The sequence below is a fragment of the Papaver somniferum genome, chromosome 8, assembly GCF_003573695.1.
Source record: "Papaver somniferum cultivar HN1 chromosome 8, ASM357369v1, whole genome shotgun sequence".
Taxonomy (NCBI): Eukaryota; Viridiplantae; Streptophyta; class Magnoliopsida; order Ranunculales; family Papaveraceae; genus Papaver; species Papaver somniferum.
The window spans coordinates 141,832,474-141,852,441 of record NC_039365.1 but is presented as its reverse complement, the minus strand read 5'-3'; the positions used below and the strand labels follow the sequence as shown (position 1 = coordinate 141,852,441).

The following is a 19,968-nucleotide window of genomic DNA, read 5'->3' as shown; positions in this document are numbered from 1 at the left end:
CCAGTATCCTTGACGCCGTTCGTTCCTTCCAAATTCCACCATCCACCGCTCAGCTTCGCCGAACATCGAACTCGATGATCTCGCTACACACCATAGTGACCGAACCCTATGACCTAGCCAAACAGCCCCTTCTTCCCATTCTATCGACTTCCTCCTTCTTCTCCATCCCTCTGCAGAGAAACTACCACCACCACCATACCTCACCTGCTACTTCCATCATCCATCGCTCCTGTCACCACCATTTCTACCACCAACTCCTCTGTCTCAATCACCTATACATCCCCCTACTCTCTAGCCATCTATTACATCAGCCCATCACCCCTCTTTCTCGCTGGAACCCTAGGCGTGAAGAGTTGATGAGATAGATGAGGCTATAGATTGAAATTGAGGGCAGAGAAGGATCGAGAGAGAAGAGAAGAGGCATGGGTCACCACCAATTCAGCGGATTTGGTGAGTAAATTTCGGATTTTCAAAACCCTAATTTCAAAATTAGGGTTCACAAAAATTGGGTATTTTGTATGTTATAAATAGAGAGTGTGTAGAGCAATTTAAGGGTGTTCTTGGGCTAGCCGAGATTCCCCCAAAATTGGGTTAGTTTAGGTTTAATTTCAGTTCTTAAATTTCAATTAGATTTCAATTTAGGGTTTCAATTTTAATTTCAAGTTCTGTTAAATTCTGTCACTTTTTATTGCAATTTGTGTTTTAATTTTAAGTTCCTGTTAATGTGCTTGTTTTAATTTCATGTTTTAATTTCCTGTTTTCATATCCTGTTTGTCTCCTGTCAAATGTGCTCCTGTTAAAATTGTTGCTCCTGTTTAATCATGTGTTCTGTTAATGTGTGTTGTTACTGTTAGATGTTGTTTACATGTGTCCTGTTTAATGTTAATGCATGTTTAGTTCCATGTAATGTTAATATACCTGTTTTGTGATACATGTGAAGTGATAGAATGCTAGGCTAGAAACCTTTGAAGCACTGAATTGATTGAGTAATGGAAGAAATCAGTGCTCATAGCAAGCTGATTATCTTGCCATTCCATTTTTGTATGCTTAGGTTGCACTGATTTGATTGAGCATTGGGAGAAATTAGTGCTCATAGCAAGCTAATTCTCTTCCCTTTCTTTATGAATGCCTTAGCTTTGCTTTGTTACTTCTTCTCCACATCCCTGCCCTTGGCCTTAGGCCTTGGTTCATTTATCTTGTTCACACTGTTTTCTTCATTGTCATCTTTCTTTGCTGTCTAGTATTTCCATTGTTGTTGTTTACTGCATTGCCTTTGCTTTATTGCCTTGTTTTCCCACTGTTTTCTTCCTTTATTTGCACTGCTGCTGCTGTTGCTGCTGTTTTCTCCAGCTTTGCTGCTGCAGTACTGCTGCTTTCCTTCTTCTTTGCCTTGTGCTGCTGCTGCTGCAACCCTGTTGCTGCTGCTGCTCCCCTTCCCCTGCTGCTGCTGCTGCAACTGAGCTTGGCTCAGCTAAGAGTCATTACTAAAGCCCACTGTAATAGTTCACTTTCCAAGCAAAGGCCCAGTTCACAGTTACCAAGCCCAGGTTTGAACCTAAAGTTGAAGCCCAATTCAGTCAACTGTGGGCTTAATCCATAAGCCTAAACTCAAAAGCCCAAGACCAAACCAACTGAGTCCAAGGCTCAGTTCATCATTCAAAGGCCCAAAGCCCATTTACACTTCAAAGACCAACTGAGCCCAAGCTCAGTTCATTTTATTGTTATCAAACCCATTAGTACTCTAAGCCCATTAGCAATTTAGAGCCCATTAGCAATTTAGAGCCCAAATAGCTAAACACAACAAAACACTCCCAATCTCTGTGGATCGACCCGTACTTGCACGAGCTACAACCGACGACCGTGCACTTGCGGTATTACTGTAGGCCCGCGTTTCATTGCGCTTAATTTTATACACGTTCCCGGGCCCACCAAGTTTTTGGCGCCGCTGCCGGGGATTGGTGCTGTGTTTTTCTTGTTGTTTTATTAGCTATTTTTATTTCACTGCATAGCATTTGCATCTGCATCTGCTTCACTTCATTTGCTGTTGGACCTGCTGTTCTAAACCTGTTTTCCTCTGCTGGGACGCCACCAAGGAAAAGAACCAAAACCCAACTGGGTTTTTGCAACAATATCAGAGCAGCTGGGCTGTGCTTAAAAGGTAACCCATTTAAGAGAACCCGAATTGTGGGCTTCCAATTTTTTAATTGTGGGCATGTAATATTAAAGCCAATTTTTGGGCTTCTCTTATTTTCTGTTGGGTTTGTAATAATTTATTGTGGGCTTGTATTTAATTTTTGTGAGCTTGTTTAATTTGGACTTATATCTTGTATTCTGGGTTTTTAAACCCAGCTGAGCTTGTAACTGACCACGCTAGTTGAACTCGTTAGTGGGCCGAGTACCCAAATTCTAGGCCGAGATTTTGGACTCAGTTCCACCAAAAGTTTTCAACCAAGCGGAGCCAAAGCAAACACAAAAGGCTTGCACAGTGGGCTTGCTCCCATTCAAAAACCAAATTTTATTTTCTTTTTCAAAAAAAAAAAAAAAAAAAAAAAAATTCTTTTGCTCCCAATTTTTAAAACCAAATTTCTACTTTGCTCCCATTTTTAAACCAAATTTTCTTTTTCGTTTTCCCATCAAAACCAAAATTTGTCTTTTTCCCAACAAAACCAAATTTTTTCCAAAAAGTCCAATCCCATTAAAAAAACCAAATTTTCTTGTAGATAATGTGTTAGTAAAATTTCCTTTGTATATATTTTCTGCTCATCCAATATGATCTCGGCTGAAATATGTTGGATTTTTGCCTTGAATAACGGAGTTTTAATTCTTCTTTCGCCGAAATCGGGTATTCTCTCTCCTTTTACTCTACTCAGCATGTCCCTTTCCATATGTTGCATTTTAATTCTTTCCATATTTTGAAACATTGAGGACAATGTTTAGTTTAGGTTTGGGGGTATAGAGTAGATACCATGATAATTTGCCATAATTGAAAACGAACTCCTTCTTCTTTTTGAAAAAAATTGAAAAATTCCAAAAAAATTAAAAAATCAAAATTCAAAAAAAAAAAAATTAAAAAATTGAAAAAAAAATCATAAAAAATGGAGCTCATTTACCTTGAAATGTTGACTCTTGTGCAAATATGTATTTTTATTAGGAGTCTTAGTCTAGATATTTAGGCACCCTGATTCTAGCACAATTCACATAGTGATAAGAAATTTGCACGCGCACGATCTACCAATACATGTATGGCCTCGATCTTCAAGGTGTTTGATAGGAAGTTACGATTGCCAATCACTTTAGAATACTGAACGAAACTTGACTAGCTTGTTCTTTGGTTGGTTGGGATAGAAGGTGGAGGTTACATTAAGAAAGACAACCATCGAATTTAACTGGGTGCATCAAAAAGGGCTACCTCTTGCAAAGTGTCATGTAATTTTTGTTTCCTTTTGTATATGTATCAAAAGTGTTTCCTTGTTCTAAAAAAAAAAAAAAAAAAAAAAAAAAAAAAAAAAAAAACGATGTATATATTCAGAAAAAAAAAAAAAAAAGAGAGAAAAAATATCAGAAAAATACAAAAAAATCAAGTATTTATCAATTCCATCATCTCTTGTTCCAAAAATAAAAAGAGAATAGTCAATGTAAATAAGAGTCATGTAAAGAGTCATTTTGTTGTTTCATTGTAATAAGCAAGGAAGGGTGTATGCCATTGATGTACAACGCGAGTAATTGTGAAATACCTCCAACTCATTCACAATTCTCGTAAAGTCCGGACAGCTAGCTAGATTTCGACCTTGGTTCTTAGCCTGAGAAACTATCTCTTGGTGATTAGTAGTCATAACTTCAGATCTTTCTTTACACATGTGTAGATACACTTTACACTCTTATCACATGTCTTTTTTTGTTATCAGTGCTAGGATTGTGCCTTCGATAGCTAGATTGACATCTCCATTTTGCTGTGAGCTTAACTGACTTGCACATGTCACATTTGATGGAATCTGAGCTTATATTTTGACCTAGAACTTTGTAGGTACGTTCTAAGCAAACCTTCACGAGACTTCACTCGTCCACTAGGGACACTTAGTGGTTTAAAAGGCTTAGTGCATACGCTAAATGCATTCGAGAGACCAGCGACAGTGGTATAGTTAGGATTTCCTTAGTTTTGTTTTACTTGAGGACAAGTAAAATTCAGGTTTGGGGGTATTTGATGAGTGCTAAAAAGTGCATATTTCTATATATTTTTCTTGGCATTTAACTCATCTTTTGTGCATTAATTCTACATTTTATCCCATATTCTGTATTTTCTTTGTTTTCAAGAATAAATATTTTTCTTACTTAATTTTGCATTTTTAGGTAATAAATAAAGTTTGGATGAATAGTAGAGCGGAAAAGAGCAGAAAAGTAGTGAAAAGCCGGGAGAAATTACGCAAGGAAGCCGCGAAGAATGTTGTGCACAAGACCAAAAGGCTAGCAATGGGCTTAACAAGGAAGAGATTGTTCTCACAAGAAGAAATGGGCTCAGAATTATCCCAAGCCCAACTTATCTCCCAAGCCAAATAACAAGACCCAAAGCCCATTCTCCTGTAGCCGTCAGATTGGATCCATCTACATCCAATGGTCGCAGCATCGTCAGTGCATCGAGGTCTGAAGATCCTGCTTCACACTACAGCACCTAACTCCATCTGGTGCCGTTAAATTCGTTGTATCTCGCAATCCAACGGTCTCTTAATCCAGTATCCTTGACGCCGTTCGATTCCTTCCAAATTCCACCATCCACCGCTCAGCTTCGCCGAACATCGAACTCGATGATCTCGCTACACACCATAGTGACCGAACCCTATGACCTAGCCAAACAGCCCCTTCTTCCCATTCTATCGACTTCCTCCTTCTTCTCCATCCCTCTGCAGAGAAACTACCACCACCACCATACCTCACCTGCTACTTCCATCATCCATCGCTCCTGTCACCACCATTTCTACCACCAACTCCTCTGTCTCAATCACCTATACATCCCCCTACTCTCTAGCCATCTATTACATCAGCCCATCACCCCTCTTTCTCGCTGGAACCCTAGGCGTGAAGAGTTGATGAGATAGATGAGGCTATAGATTGAAATTGAGGGCAGAGAAGGATCGAGAGAGAAGAGAAGAGGCATGGGTCACCACCAATTCAGCGGATTTGGTGAGTAAATTTCGGATTTTCAAAACCCTAATTTCAAAATTAGGGTTCACAAAAATTGGGTATTTTGTATGTTATAAATAGAGAGTGTGTAGAGCAATTTAAGGGTGTTCTTGGGCTAGCCGAGATTCCCCCAAAATTGGGTTAGTTTAGGTTTAATTTCAGTTCTTAAATTTCAATTAGATTTCAATTTAGGGTTTCAATTTTAATTTCAAGTTCTGTTAAATTCTGTCACTTTTTATTGCAATTTGTGTTTTAATTTTAAGTTCCTGTTAATGTGCTTGTTTTAATTTCATGTTTTAATTTCCTGTTTTCATATCCTGTTTGTCTCCTGTCAAATGTGCTCCTGTTAAAATTGTTGCTCCTGTTTAATCATGTGTTCTGTTAATGTGTGTTGTTACTGTTAGATGTTGTTTACATGTGTCCTGTTTAATGTTAATGCATGTTTAGTTCCATGTAATGTTAATATACCTGTTTTGTGATACATGTGAAGTGATAGAATGCTAGGCTAGAAACCTTTGAAGCACTGAATTGATTGAGTAATGGAAGAAATCAGTGCTCATAGCAAGCTGATTATCTTGCCATTCCATTTTTGTATGCTTAGGTTGCACTGATTTGATTGAGCATTGGGAGAAATTAGTGCTCATAGCAAGCTAATTCTCTTCCCTTTCTTTATGAATGCCTTAGCTTTGCTTTGTTACTTCTTCTCCACATCCCTGCCCTTGGTCTTAGGCCTTGGTTCATTTATCTTGTTCACACTGTTTTCTTCATTGTCATCTTTCTTTGCTGTCTAGTATTTCCATTGTTGTTGTTTACTGCATTGCCTTTGCTTTATTGCCTTGTTTTCCCACTGTTTTCTTCCTTTCTTTGCACTGCTGCTGCTGTTTTCTCCAGCTTTGCTGCTGCAGTACTGCTGCTTTCCTTCTTCTTTGCCTTGTGCTGCTGCTGCTGCAACCCTGTTGCTGCTGCTGCTCCCCTTCCCCTGCTGCTGCTGCTGCAACTGAGCTTGGCTCAGCTAAGAGTCATTACTGAAGCCCACTGTAATAGTTCACTTTCCAAGCAAAGGCCCAGTTCACAGTTACCAAGCCCAGGTTTGAACCTAAAGTTGAAGCCCAATTCAGTCAACTGTGGGCTTAATCCATAAGCCTAAACTCAAAAGCCCAAGACCAAACCAACTGAGTCCAAGGCTCAGTTCATCATTCAAAGGCCCAAAGCCCATTTACACTTCAAAGACCAACTGAGTCCAAGCTCAGTTCATTTTATTGTTATCAAACCCATTAGTACTCTAAGCCCATTAGCAATTTAGAGCCCATTAGCAATTTAGAGCCCAAATAGCTAAACACAACAAAACACTCCCAATCTCTGTGGATCGACCCGTACTTGCACGAGCTACAACCGACGACCGTGCACTTGCGGTATTACTGTAGGCCCGCGTTTCATTGCGCTTAATTTTATACACGTTCCCGGGCCCACCATATCAACACTTAGTAGGACTGGTATCCCCCTTTATAAATCGTGAAATTTACAGACAAAAAAATCGTAACTGCCGATAGTATTAGTTTACACAAATTTACAGACAAAAAAAAAATTCAAAAATAGTTAAAGTTTACTGTAAATCTAGAGATCAAAAGAAGATATATAATATATCTTGATTTAGTTATTGACAAACAAAAAAGAAGAAAGACGGGAAGAAGAAAGTCGAGTAGCAGCAGTGGCTGGGGGAAAGAGAAAGAGTGAGAGTATCATAATAAAATATTATATTTAAAGTTTATATTTATCCTCTAAATCAATGGGTAGAATCTAATACTTGTAAATCAACGGTAGAAACTAATTCTAAAAATTAATCGGTTTCCCAATGGTTTTTGGTTCGGTTTTAGAGGTCAAACCAAACCAAAACCACCACTATAGGTTTTCCACTTTATACACCATAACCAATCCATTAGTAAATGGTTTGGTTTGGTTTATTCCTAATTGGTCTGGTTTGGTCCGGCTCCAGCGAAAAACCGAAACCATGTTCAACCCTAAATAAGGTAGTTTTTTTGCAAGAATTTTTCATCATGCGCGGGGGTGTTTGGATAGACATTTTCCAAGAATTTTGCATGAGGAATTTACTTATCCCCACTCTTTTCTTCTCTAACTGTTCCGCGTGGTTGGGGACGACTTTTAACTTGTGTCCCCGTCTGACCTTCAGGACGAACTGGTGCGCCCGTCGGTGTTGAGAGAGGAAGTGAGTATGTTATGGACTCTCAGACCGATTCTTCAAGACAAGGTGCATAAGTAATATGATGAACATGAAGACTCCTTCATCCACGCGTGGGACACAAGTTAAATACGATTATACAGTGTATCCACAAGTTGGTAGCCCGTATCATGTCTCGAAGAGGGGGATGAGGCGTGTGATTAAACGTGCCTACTCCCTCCTTCCTATTTGTGGAGGATAGGCTAAGGCTCCTCCCTAATCAAATTTTTGATAGTGCTAAATAGGCTTGTCGTTCACTCGGACTTTGTTGGATTGATTTTAAGTTTTAATAAAAGAAAATAATGAAAATAAGAAAATAAGAAAATATAAATACAAAATATGGTGACAAGATGAAGAGAGGCTGCGACTCAGGATTCCACTGTTTTTCATGTTCATGGGGTTCAAAAATTAATCCTAGGAAATTATAGATCCAAACACAAGAAATATTAACTCTATTCTTTGCCAAAATAGATTTCGTAAAACATCAATTGTAAATTACAAGCACAGTGTATCAAAAGCACCTAAGACTAAGCATACACTATCAAACAAGATAACAGTTGATTAATAGAAATCATAAATCCTTTATAATCGGTGCAAAAAGTAAATAAGGAATTAATTAAATTTACCACATGATGAAATTCAGCTTCGTCCGTCGTCCCAGCGTTGGGAATTAGCTCATCACGTCGAAAACACACTTAAATTATTTATTCATGGCTCAAAAAGTGGTTTACAAATGATGAAAATGTGAGAAAATTATTAAAGCAGTGGTTTTCTTTTCTCTCCCAAAACTCTCCATCCCAAATGTGCTCTCTAGCTCTCTATTTATACACACAAATACACATCACTCAAATATATTCTTCCATAACTCCAAAATCTTCTTCTTTTTAATCAAAAATATCTTCAGGAATTTTTCCTTCTCTTTATTTTATATATGTCTTTACTAAACCCATATCTTCTTTAATTAGCAGAATAAAATCCAAGATAAAATCTTTTAAGGATATCTTTCTTGTTTAATACAAGATAACTTCCTTTTTCTTCAAAACTTCATGTTTGTAAGGCAAGAAGATATTCTTATCTTAAAGATAATAAATCCTTTACCGTTGAAACCAAATTTCCCGCCAATTTTTCTTTTCAAACCAAGGAAGAAGATGGAGACCCCTTAACCAGTAATGGGGTGCGATTAGCAGTTGGCTCCATGGGTGCCCCTTATCCAAAACTGAGAGTCCGACTAACATGTGTCCTTCGAGTGCCTATACCAACTTTTCGAGCCGAATTTTTCAAAAATACCTACAAACACATAAAACAGCATAATAAGTAGAAAATCGAGTACCAACAATACTGAAAATTGAGGACAACTTAGACACAAAAATATTTCAATCACTCCCCCCCTATTTTAGCCAACCAGGCGCCTTTTGCATTCATGTAGCCTTTTGTTTATTCGTTAGCCGACCGGGTGTCTTTGGAATTCCTGTAGCCTTTTGTATATTTGTCACCCGATCGGGCGCCTTTGGCGTTCCCGCAGCCTTTTGTGGATTTGTCAGCCTTTGATTCATATGAGGTATTTCATATGAACCCTTTTTAATGGAGGTATGTTCATATGCTTCACTTCTTCTTTTCCTTTCCTTTTCCAAATTAGGATAGGTTGGTTGTAACGCATCTATCCCCCTATTTTGTAGAGAATGAGATAGGTATAGCATGCTTACTCCCCCCTTTTTTTTAGATGGGTGGGGAGGGGAATGGGGGTGGCAACAACGTGCCTACCCTTTTTTTTTGACAGGCGATGGGGTAGGGCGTGGGGTGGGATGGGAAGGGCGTTGGTACAACGCACCTACTTTTTCTTCTCTGTTTTCGGATGGATGGGATGAGATCGTTGGTTAAACGCGCCTACTCCTCCTTCTTTTTTGCAGGTGAGTGGGATGGGACAGGGCGTTGGCCGATCGGATGCACGGAGCAACCCGTCGCCTTTTTAACATATTTGTGGCCGATCGGATGAGCATATCAACCCGTCGCCTTTTTGTATATCTGTGGCCGATCGGATGAGCATATCAACCCGTCGCCTTTCTGTATATATGTGGCCGATCGGATGCACGGGGCAACCCGCGCCTCTTTGTATATCCTTGGTCGGTCGGATGAATGTATCAACCCGTCGCCTTCATTGTGAATCTGTGTCCCATCTTGGGGTATTTTGTAAACTCGTCATCCAGAGCCACTTATAATCGTTGGACCATGGGGTGCCTTTTGGATATTTTGGCCCCCACCGCCTCTTATGAATTTGTCAGTCGGCCGAGTGTCTATGCATCTCGGGGCCTTTTGTATAATCGTCAGCCGACCGGGTGTCTTTGGCGTTCCCGTAGCCTTTTTTGTAAATTTATCGGTCGATCGGGTGCCATTGGCGTTCCCGCAACCTTTTGTCCGTCGATCGGGCGCCATTGGCGTTCCCGCAACCTTTTGTCAGCCGATCGGGTGCCATTGGCGTTCCCGCGGCCTTTTGTCATTCGATCGGGAGTCATTGGCGTTCCCGCAACCTTTTGTCAGCCGATCGGGTACCATTGGTGTTCCCGCAATCTTTTGTCAGTCGATCGGGTGCCATTGGCGTTCCCGCAACCTTTTGTCAGTCGATCGGGCACAATTGGCATTTCCGCCACCTTTTGTAAATTTTTGTTCAAACGGCCTCTATGACCTTGCTAGGATGGTGCCGGCAGCACGTTACTAGGTTTTTTTCTTTTATTATGTAGCCGATCATGATATTCAAGACAATAATATTGATGCTTTGTCAAGTCCTACACAAGCCACTAAGTGACATGCATATTTCACGAGTTGCAAATATCGATATTCGAGCAAGCTTTAGATTACAGACTTTTATATCAAATAAACTTCATGGAAGCGGCAATATATGGTTTGGAAGGTCAAAAGTTCTTATATGCAGAGGTCATAAATTTGACTCGGGTTGGAGTGAGATAACATGCCAAGTTAAAACAATAAGAGATGACTTGCCCCTTTCCAATGCTTTATTATTTAATTAGCTAGTTAAATGAGATGCTCTGTGTACATAATATTCAGTCATTTTACATAGTGATACCGTAACCGGTGATTGGTCAATACATTAAGATGCATTAAATAATAAAGAAAAAAAATGGCAGTAATCAAATGGTGAAATAAATTCTAAATGCCGAGTGATAGAGAAGGGAGTTAATAGATGCACAAGCCGGTGTATTAGGATATATCGATCAAGGGAAAAAACGAGGATCATGGAATTTTGAAGTTATGTTGCCTTGCTAGTAATAGTAGCGCTACTATAGGCATCTAATTTCTTGCAGTTTTTACCTAAAAGACCACAATTCACAATTGATAGATAAAACGAGAAAATATGAGCAAAGAAAAATCACACTTGTGAATCCGGGAAAAAACAGACCGAGGCTTTTTTTTTTAATATCAGAGCGTGGGAGTAAATTCAGAGCGAGAGATAGAAGGGGGTATCGTTGTTGTGATCACCTACGAGATGGTGCTATAGCTAGAGCCGAGTTGCAAGTACGTGCGGAGCTCATGATTTTCATAGACTTTACTAGTGTTCAAGCTTGCAAGAGGGGTCGATGACCAGTTATTTGAACTAAACCGTTATTGCATATACGCGTCTCCCTGACCTCCCAACTTTTGTCGACTATTGAGTTTGTCTGCTGCGGCGTGCTTTTCGACGTAGTTCTCTTACTCTGATTATGCGATGCCACCATCACAAACTCCCATCATCTCCTTCTCACGCGCTCAATTGGCCAGAGAGAATTGTACATCATTGTTATCTTATTCGAAAAGACAAGCCGCTGTATGCACCGACCTTGTGCTCTTCCGACTTTCCCCTCTGGTGTGCGAGTGGAGACTGGATGGGCGCGCAAGGAATGATAACACAACCTTCTCAAACATCAGTTATGCCTCGCGGCGTTGAAACTGCCTTTCATTGGTTTAATCATCCGCTGGTTATATCTTCCGTAATTTCATCATCGGATGGTCTCAAGAGAACATGGTAGCTCGACTCCTTGTGATTCACGGATTCGTTAGAAAATTGATGTATGAACTCGTCTTTGTCGGGCTAAATCCTTGAAGGAAAAACTAATGGGGAAATTAGGCTCAGGTCCAACCCATGGATAACCCATAATATGAGGCCCTTAATTAAAAAAAGTTTAAATATAGGCCCCGAGTTTTTAAAAGACCTTGATACCCTTATGCATATTGTCAAGCCCATAATTAAATAAAATTTAAATTTAGGCCCAAAATTATTAAATCTAGGCCCGAAATTATTAAAATACAGTGCGAAGGTGTAAACAGAAGTTACACATGCATATGGCATGTGTAACCAGAAGTTACACATCCTTATGATATGTGTAATGCAAAGTTACACTTGTATATATATGCAAATAAATAGACATCAAAAAAAAAACACAAAAAAAAAGTTATTACTTTAATATTCATTTACAATAATTTCTTAGCATGTGTAACTAGAAGTTACACACGCATCTGTTTAGTGTAATTGAGAGTTACATATGTGTCTATCTAGTGTAACTGAGAGTTACACATGCATCTGACTTGTGTATTCAGCGTCAACTCCAGTTCCAGCGAGACCATTACCACGTTTAAGCAATTAGCTTTTATGAAGTTATCTAAAACCTGAAATATAACAACAAGCAATCAGTATTTATACGATTAAAATGAACAGTACATAAAACAATGTATATTTCAGTTTCACAAGCATCTGACTAGTGTAGCTAGCGGTTACACATGCATCTGAATTGTGTAACTGAGAGTTACACATGCATATAACATGTGTAACTAGGAGATACACATTCATCTGGCTAGTGTAGCTAGCAGTTACACATGCATATGACTAGTGTAATTAGGAGTTATGGTCTCTCGAATGCATTTAGCGTATGCACTAAGCCTTTTAAACCACTAAGTGTCCCTAGTGGACGAGTTGAAGTCTCGTGAAGGTTTACCAGAGGTGTGCCTACAAAACCTAAGGACAAAATATGAGCTCAGATTCCATCAAATGTGGCATGTGCAAAACAGTTTAAGCTCACAGCAAAATGGAGATGTCAATCTAGCTATCGAAGGCACAATCCTAGCACTGATAACAAATAAGGACATGTGATAAGAGTGTAAAGTGTATCTACACATGTGTAAAGAAAGATCTGAAGTCATGACTACTAATCACCAAGAGATAGTTTCTCAGGCTAAGAACTGAGGTCGAAATCTAGCTAGCTGTCCGGACTTTACGAGAATTGTGAATGAGTTGGAGGTATTTCACAATTACTCGCGTTGTACATCAATGGCATACACCCTTCCTTGCTTATTACAATGAAACAACAAAAGATGTCCGGACAACATACATTTCCTCATGAATTTTCTCCTTTTGTAGGTGAAGCAAAATCTGATCTAAATATGCCTTAATTCGTGATGTAGATCTATCGAAGTTTTGCTCACTGAGTCTGAAAGCTTCTGTGGTGGAGTCTAAATTCATGGGAGTACAAAATTCTTCATGTTCAAATTGTGGTGATTGGTACATGTGTGCATGGTCATTAGGGTTTATAAAAGATTGATCACAACCCTCAAAGGATTGATTATGGTCCCAATGACTACCATTCTCACAATTTATGGGCATTTCATACCTTGGGTATTCTCTAGATTGCCTAAAATTATGCAAAATATGACAATTCTCAACAGGGTGGTCTAAACTACCACATGCGGGACATGCATAGATTTCAGGTTGCCTAAGAAAATTAGATGTGACAGATTCCTCATGTGATTGCATTTCTAAAGCTGCGATTCGAGCTTCTAATTGATCGATCAGAGATGATTGTGTGAGTGAGGCACTAGCAAAATGTTCATTTTCACGTTGTGGCGAATGATGCATGTGTGAATAGTCATTAGGGTTCATGTATTGAGGCTCGGGACTTTGAAAATGTCCATAATAATTCCTATGACTATTGACATCATGGTCCGTGGAAGGTTCATAACGTGGCATATGCCCATAAGCAAGTTCTCTAAGAGTTTTATTTCCATCCCCAGGAGCAGACCAATATCCAGACATGATTGGCTCAAAAGCTAAGTAACTATGTTACAAAGCTCAGAATTTGGTTTTTAAAGGGTTTGGATTTTTGGGAAAAATTTGGTTTTGGTGGGAGACATTTTTTTTTTTGGCAAGTTTGGTTTTAATGGGATATTTTAGAAAAAATTTGGTTGTCAAAATGGGAGCAAGTAAAATTTGGTTTTTGAATGGGAGAAAAGTTTTGGTTTTTGAAATTAGGAGCAAATTTTTTTTTTTTTTTTTTTAAAGAAAATAAAATTAAGAAAATAAAATTTGGTTTTTTGAAATGGGAGCAAGCCCACTGTGCAAGCCTCTAATGAAATGGAAGGAAGGCTGCGGCCCACAATCGGTTATCAGCTGGGTCTAAACCCAGAGTCCAAAATACAAGTCCAATGGAAGAATTTAAACAAGCCCACACAAAATAAATACAAGCCCACAAATTAAACAACAAGCCCAAAAATAAATTATTACAAACCCAAAATAGAAAAATAAAAAGCCCAAAAAAATTGGGTTAATTATTACAAGCCCACAATTAAATAAATTTGGAAGCCCACAGGTTGGGTTCTCTCAATTGAATGGGTTTAGGCTTACCTTTTTAGCACAGCCCAGCTGCTCTGATATTGTTGCAAAAACCCAGTTGGGTTTTGGTTCTTTTCCTTGGTGGCGTCCCAGCAGAGGAAAAACAGGTTCAGAATCAGCAGGTCCAACCGCAAATGAAATGAAGCAGATGCAGATGCAAATGCTATGAAATGAAATACAAAATAGCTAAAGAAAAACACAGATAAAACACAGCACCAATCCCCGGCAGCGGCGCCAAAAACTTGATGGCCTAGACAGGTGTATAGAAATGATGCGATGGAAACGGGCCTACAGTAATACCGCAAGTGCACGGTCGTCAGTTGTAGCTCGTGCAAGTACGGGTCGATCCACAGAGATTGGGTGTGTTTCGGAAGTGTTTTAGCTAATTGGGTTCCTAGATTTGCTTTGGGCTTAGAAGCCTTTTGGCTTAAATTGGGCTTTGAGTACTAATGGGTTTGAATGCCCTTTGAATGAATTGGGCTTAGTGGGTTTGTTAAAAATAGAATGAACTGAGCTTGGGCTCAGTTTGTCTTTGAAATGCAAATGGGCTTTGGCCTTAAACTTAAGCTTTTGATTAAGCCCACAGTTTGTTGGATTGGGCCTTAACAATGAATTTGACTTGGGCCTTAATGAACTGGGCTTTGGTTTTGGTCTTTACAGGTGGGCTCAAATTGTGCCCTGGGCTTTTGGAAGTGAGCTTTGGAGAGCAAAGCAATCAGCAGCAATGCAACAGCCACAGAAGTGGATTGGCAGCAGCAGCTGCAGAGAGGCAAGTAGCAGTGCAGCAAAAGGAAGGCAGCAGCAGCTGCAGAAGGCACCAGGTGCAGGAGTGGCAGCAGCAGGCAAGGAGTGGCAGCAGCAGCTGCAGAAAGGCAGCAGCAGCAATTGCAACAGTAGAAGAAATGCAACAGAAGTGGATTGAAGGGGAGCAAGTAGTAAAGAAAATATAAAACAGTAAATGCAGGTAAAACAAACAAGTAAAAAAAACAAAACTAAACAGTTGAAGATGGATTTATGGATGACAGGGAAGGTTGATTATGGAACTAGGGGTTGAGTTCATTCCAACTTTTACTGTGTATTCTCCTATAGGAAGTTAAACACAACTATGGTATTATTTCCAAAGCACTAATTGTCTTTCTACAGCACAACTAGTCAAGGGATTATGAATTCAGCTTGAGTTGCAGCTTATCAGCAGCTCATGAACCTAACTACAAAGCATACTTGGCATACATTGTGAAAGTGAGGTGATGATGAGCTAAGTTCAAGTTTTTCCTAAACTTGTTTAGCCTTCTAGAGCAGTGTGATCAATATACTACACAATAAGACATTAGATATTCATCAAGTCCCTAGCAGGGTGATTTAGAACATGACAAACAGCATAACAGTTGAGCATTTAACAGTGAATAGAAGGTCTAACATGAACACACACAAACAAACATTGAACTGAAATTAACATGTGACACAAACATCTAACATACTAACATACTAACGGGATACACATACAACAAGAACACAAGCATTACAGGGATATCATACATTGAACAAGTGCAGGAACAATTATCCTAACCCAAACAGGGGGAAACTTGGCTAGTCCAAGTACAAGTTTTACATCTCATACATCAGTTCTATTTATACCTAAATTAGCAAATTAGGGTTTACACCCATTTTCCCCAAATGTCCTCACTCAACAGTACAATTAGGGTTTAAATTATTACCCAAAATTTAGCTTCCAAACTCCAAAATTTGCTCGACCCATGCTTCTTGATGTTTCTCTGATGCTTTTCCTTATCCTATTGTCCCCTAATTTCTAGCTATTTTACTCACCCCAAAACCTAGGGTTTCAGAGGTTGTGAGATGAAGAAAATAGCTAGGCTAGGGTGTTGGGGATGGTAGTGGCAGTGATGGAACTGGTGGTGGTGGCAGAACTGTGGAGGTGACAGAACTGTGGAGGTGATGGTGGTGTAAGCGACAGCGGCATGGCAGAGAGGGGAGGTGCAGTTGCAGTTGCAGAGCTACTGTCGGGTGGAGGAGAAAGAAAGAGGAGAAGAATGGGTCGGGTCAGGGTATAGGTATAGTATCTGCTACTGTGTGAGGCGGGATATCAAATTTAGATGTTGGCGAATCTGAGATGTTGGATCATTGGTTCTGAGTGGAATCGAACGGATAGATGGAAGGATGTGTGAAGCGACCGTCGGATTCTGAGGTGCAACGAAGTTAACGGCACCAGATGGAGTTAGGTACTGTAGTGTAAGGCGGAATCATCGGGATTTGATGCACAGGCATTGGAGCGACCGTTGGATTCAACTACCATCTAATCTGAAGGCTTGGAATTTCAGCGCTGTGGTGCTCGGAGAGACATCCGATTTTGATGATCTATGAAGGAGCGACCGTCGGATGCTTCTGAGAAACTGATCTGATGGCTGAGAACGGAGGCGCTTTGTGTGTAGAAAATGAGGTTGTGCGCACCATTCTTCGCGGCTTCCTTGCGTAATTTCTCCCGGCTTTTCACTACTTTTCTGCTCTTTTCGCTCCACGACTCATCCGAACTTTATTTATTACCTAAAAATGCAAAATTAATTAATAAAAATATTTATTCTTGAAAACAATGAAAATACAGAATATGGGATAAAATGTAGAATTAATGCGCAAAAGATGAGTTAAAATGCCAACAAAAAAGGATAAATATATACAATATTTGGCACTCATCAAGTTACACATACATATTGATATGTGTACCCAAAATCAGTATGTGTAAGTAAAAGTTACACATCTAATTAACATGTGTAACTTGCAGATACACATGCATCTGAATTATGTAACTAGGAGTTACACATGCATCTGACTTAGATATGTCAACATAAAATCAGCAAATCCATCTCTAAATGAATAACACTAGCAAAAACGAGAGGTGACTATCAAGCAATTACCAGTCATAAAATAATACAGTTAACCTTGCAAGTGAATGAGAAGCTCTTAATTAAGATATCACTGCTTCAGCAGAAAGACGTTGTTAGCACTGTATTAACAGAAAGACGTTTTACAGCGCTAGTCTAGATGTACCTAAGCCATTTTCATATTATCGATGACGAAGGACATTTTAAGCAACAGAAAGTAAAGCTTCAGACAGTAATTATACTGGCAGAATAATACAAACACCTGGGAACCTTGTGCTAGCACATTAATATCGCAAAAAATGATCACACAACTGATTCAGCAGGGTATAGATATAAACCCAGGAAAACAAAATGCATGTGTAATCAGTGTTACACATGTAAACAATAGTTACACATGCATATTAGCATAAGTTACACATACAATCATCATGTGTAACTAGAAATTACACATCTAATTATTATGTGTAACTATAAGTATAACCTGCATCTAATTAGTCTAATCTGCATCCACTACTACTCCCTACTACTAGGACTTGATGTTCTTTTCTCAATTTCATAAATATAACCACTATAACATATCCCATCAAATTAGCATGTGTAACTATAAGTCACATATGCATATCCCATCAAATTAGCATGTGTAACTATAAGTTACACATCTAATTTGCATGTGTAACTAGTAGATACACATTTATTTGGCTTGTGTACCTAGAAGTTACATATTTAATTAGCATGTGTAACTACTAGTTACATATCCATAGTCTGCCAATGCTAGTTAAACGTGCAAATTGTCATGCATATGGCTTGTGTGATGTGCAGTTAAACAGATGTATGAGTTAAGTGAAACCATTCCAGACCTATATCCATATACTACCTTTCAAGAAAAAGAAGTAGCTAGTCGTAAGTAATCAAGAAGGCTTACTTGATAACGGTGTTCACTTTATCTGTCTGGATGTTGTACATCTTCTTGAAAGCATCCTTGTTTTCTTCTTCTTGTTGTCTTCAATCTTCTTCATTGCGGACTCGGTGGTGAGTGGGTATTTCAGGATCTGGTAATGGTCCAGCTTGTTCCTTGGTAGTGCACTAATATTGGTAATTGGGATTCCTTGCCTTCTGCAATGTCTTTGGCCTGTGAAATATGACTGATGTGCAGATATTCTTAGCCTTCTTCTTAATGGTTGATGCTCCAGCTTTGACAGCCTTGGAAGCTTTGTTAGCCAGCACCTTGGGGTCAGCCTTCTTAGTAACTACATGACAAGCAAATGATATCAGTACCATAGCAGCTAGAACACTTCTCATACAAATGAACAAAACAGGACATCCAAAAATCAAAAACCAATGGACACAGAATAGTCAAATCTATCTCATAACTGAATAACTAGAGCAAGTATACAAAACTTAATAGTTCACCCTTACAGAGTTACAGACTCTACAAAAAGAAGGTAAAATTAAAAATGTTACAGTTAGATAGAAGTTTCATATTAGGTTACATATGCATATACCATCAAATTAACATGTGTAACTATAAGTCACACATCTAATTTGCATGTGTAACTAGTAGATACACATTCATTTAGCTTGTGTACCTAGAAGTTACACATTTGATTAGATGTGTAACTACTAGTTACACATATATAGTCTGCCAATGCTAGTTAAATGTGCAAACTGTCATGCATATGGCTTGTCTAATGTGCAGTTAAACAGATGTAATGTGCATACCTCCATATACTACCTTTTGATATACATTCATTCAACGGAAAGCATTGACCCCTTTGATATACATTACAAAATCCATATACTACCTTACAAGGATGCATAAGTCAACAGTAAAAACCAATCATTGACAGGGATGCTACCGTAGTAAATTTATCAGAACAAGTTAACCTTGATCACAAAAAAAACATAAACATTTAAAAAAGAAGAGAACCTTGTGAAATCAGCTAATTACCTGTCACCACTAGCACCAGTAGTAGAAACTTAAAATAGTTCATCCTTTATCTTCTCATCATCTCCTTCAATTCATCAATTCTGAAAAACACCACCACTGACTTCAAAATCCTCCTTCAAACCTGCTCCAATACCACCACCTCTACCACCACATCCTCCTCATACTCCTCCAGATTCTGCATCTCCACCATCAACACCACCATAGATTCGTTAACCAAACTCAACATATATAGTCAAGATAAGCAACATAAAAACACCAACAAGAGTCCACAACTAGCTCCATTAGAATTATGAGAGATCAGCGTTTTTATTTAATGGAGAATTTAACTAGTATTATCAACAAATCGGCAGAAACAAACAACAAACCTAAACATACCTAGATTCAAAACCTGTTGATTCAATAAAAATAATGTTCTTCTCCGATCTGAATAAAGTCAACGAAACAAAAATCAGAACCTTATCAAACTAAGAAAGTAGAACTACTAAATCAGGAAAACCTATTGAATTAAATAGAAAACCTTACCTGAAGTAGCTTCGAAACAACAAATTAGAGTCAATTATATTTTCGGATCACATAACTAGGAATTTTAATTGAATTAAAAAGGATTAGAAGGGAGAAACTTATCTTTCTCACTTTTTGTTATTGAATCTTCAGATCTAATAGTTGATGACGAATTCCATTGTCTCTGCATCTCGATTTCGACTTATTCACAAACAAATGATGATCTACAAACATCATCAGTAAATACAGAAGTAGAGATTGATGTCATTTTTTCCTCTTCGTCGTACATCGGCATCCATAGATGACATAGATCGAAAACCACTAAATTCTTTTAGCAGAAGATAGAGTAGAACAAAAATCTCTATATATAATTGATTCTTTCTAAATCACAGATCGATTTGCTTGCAAATTGTTGATGTGAAATCAAATCAGAAGATTAGATCTTGTACAACCGAATAGATAAAACCCTAGAAAATGAATCTATGAGAGCAACTCTGGTTTTAGACGGAGAAAGAAAATGAAATAGAAAATGAAATTATCTTCTGTTATTCCTCTTGTATAA

The 19,968-nt window shown here is 38.7% G+C and overlaps 1 long non-coding RNA gene across 1 annotated transcript; it reads right to left on the bottom strand.

The window, feature by feature from the left end:
• Positions 1-18,061: 18,061 nt before the first annotated feature.
• LOC113304011 lies at positions 18,062-19,332 on the bottom strand. Its single transcript, XR_003337980.1, has 3 exons — positions 19,271-19,332; positions 18,906-19,080; positions 18,062-18,204 (listed from the first exon to the last, which is right to left on the bottom strand). It is a non-coding gene; the product is annotated as an uncharacterized LOC113304011 (long non-coding RNA).
• Positions 19,333-19,968: the final 636 nt, after the last annotated feature.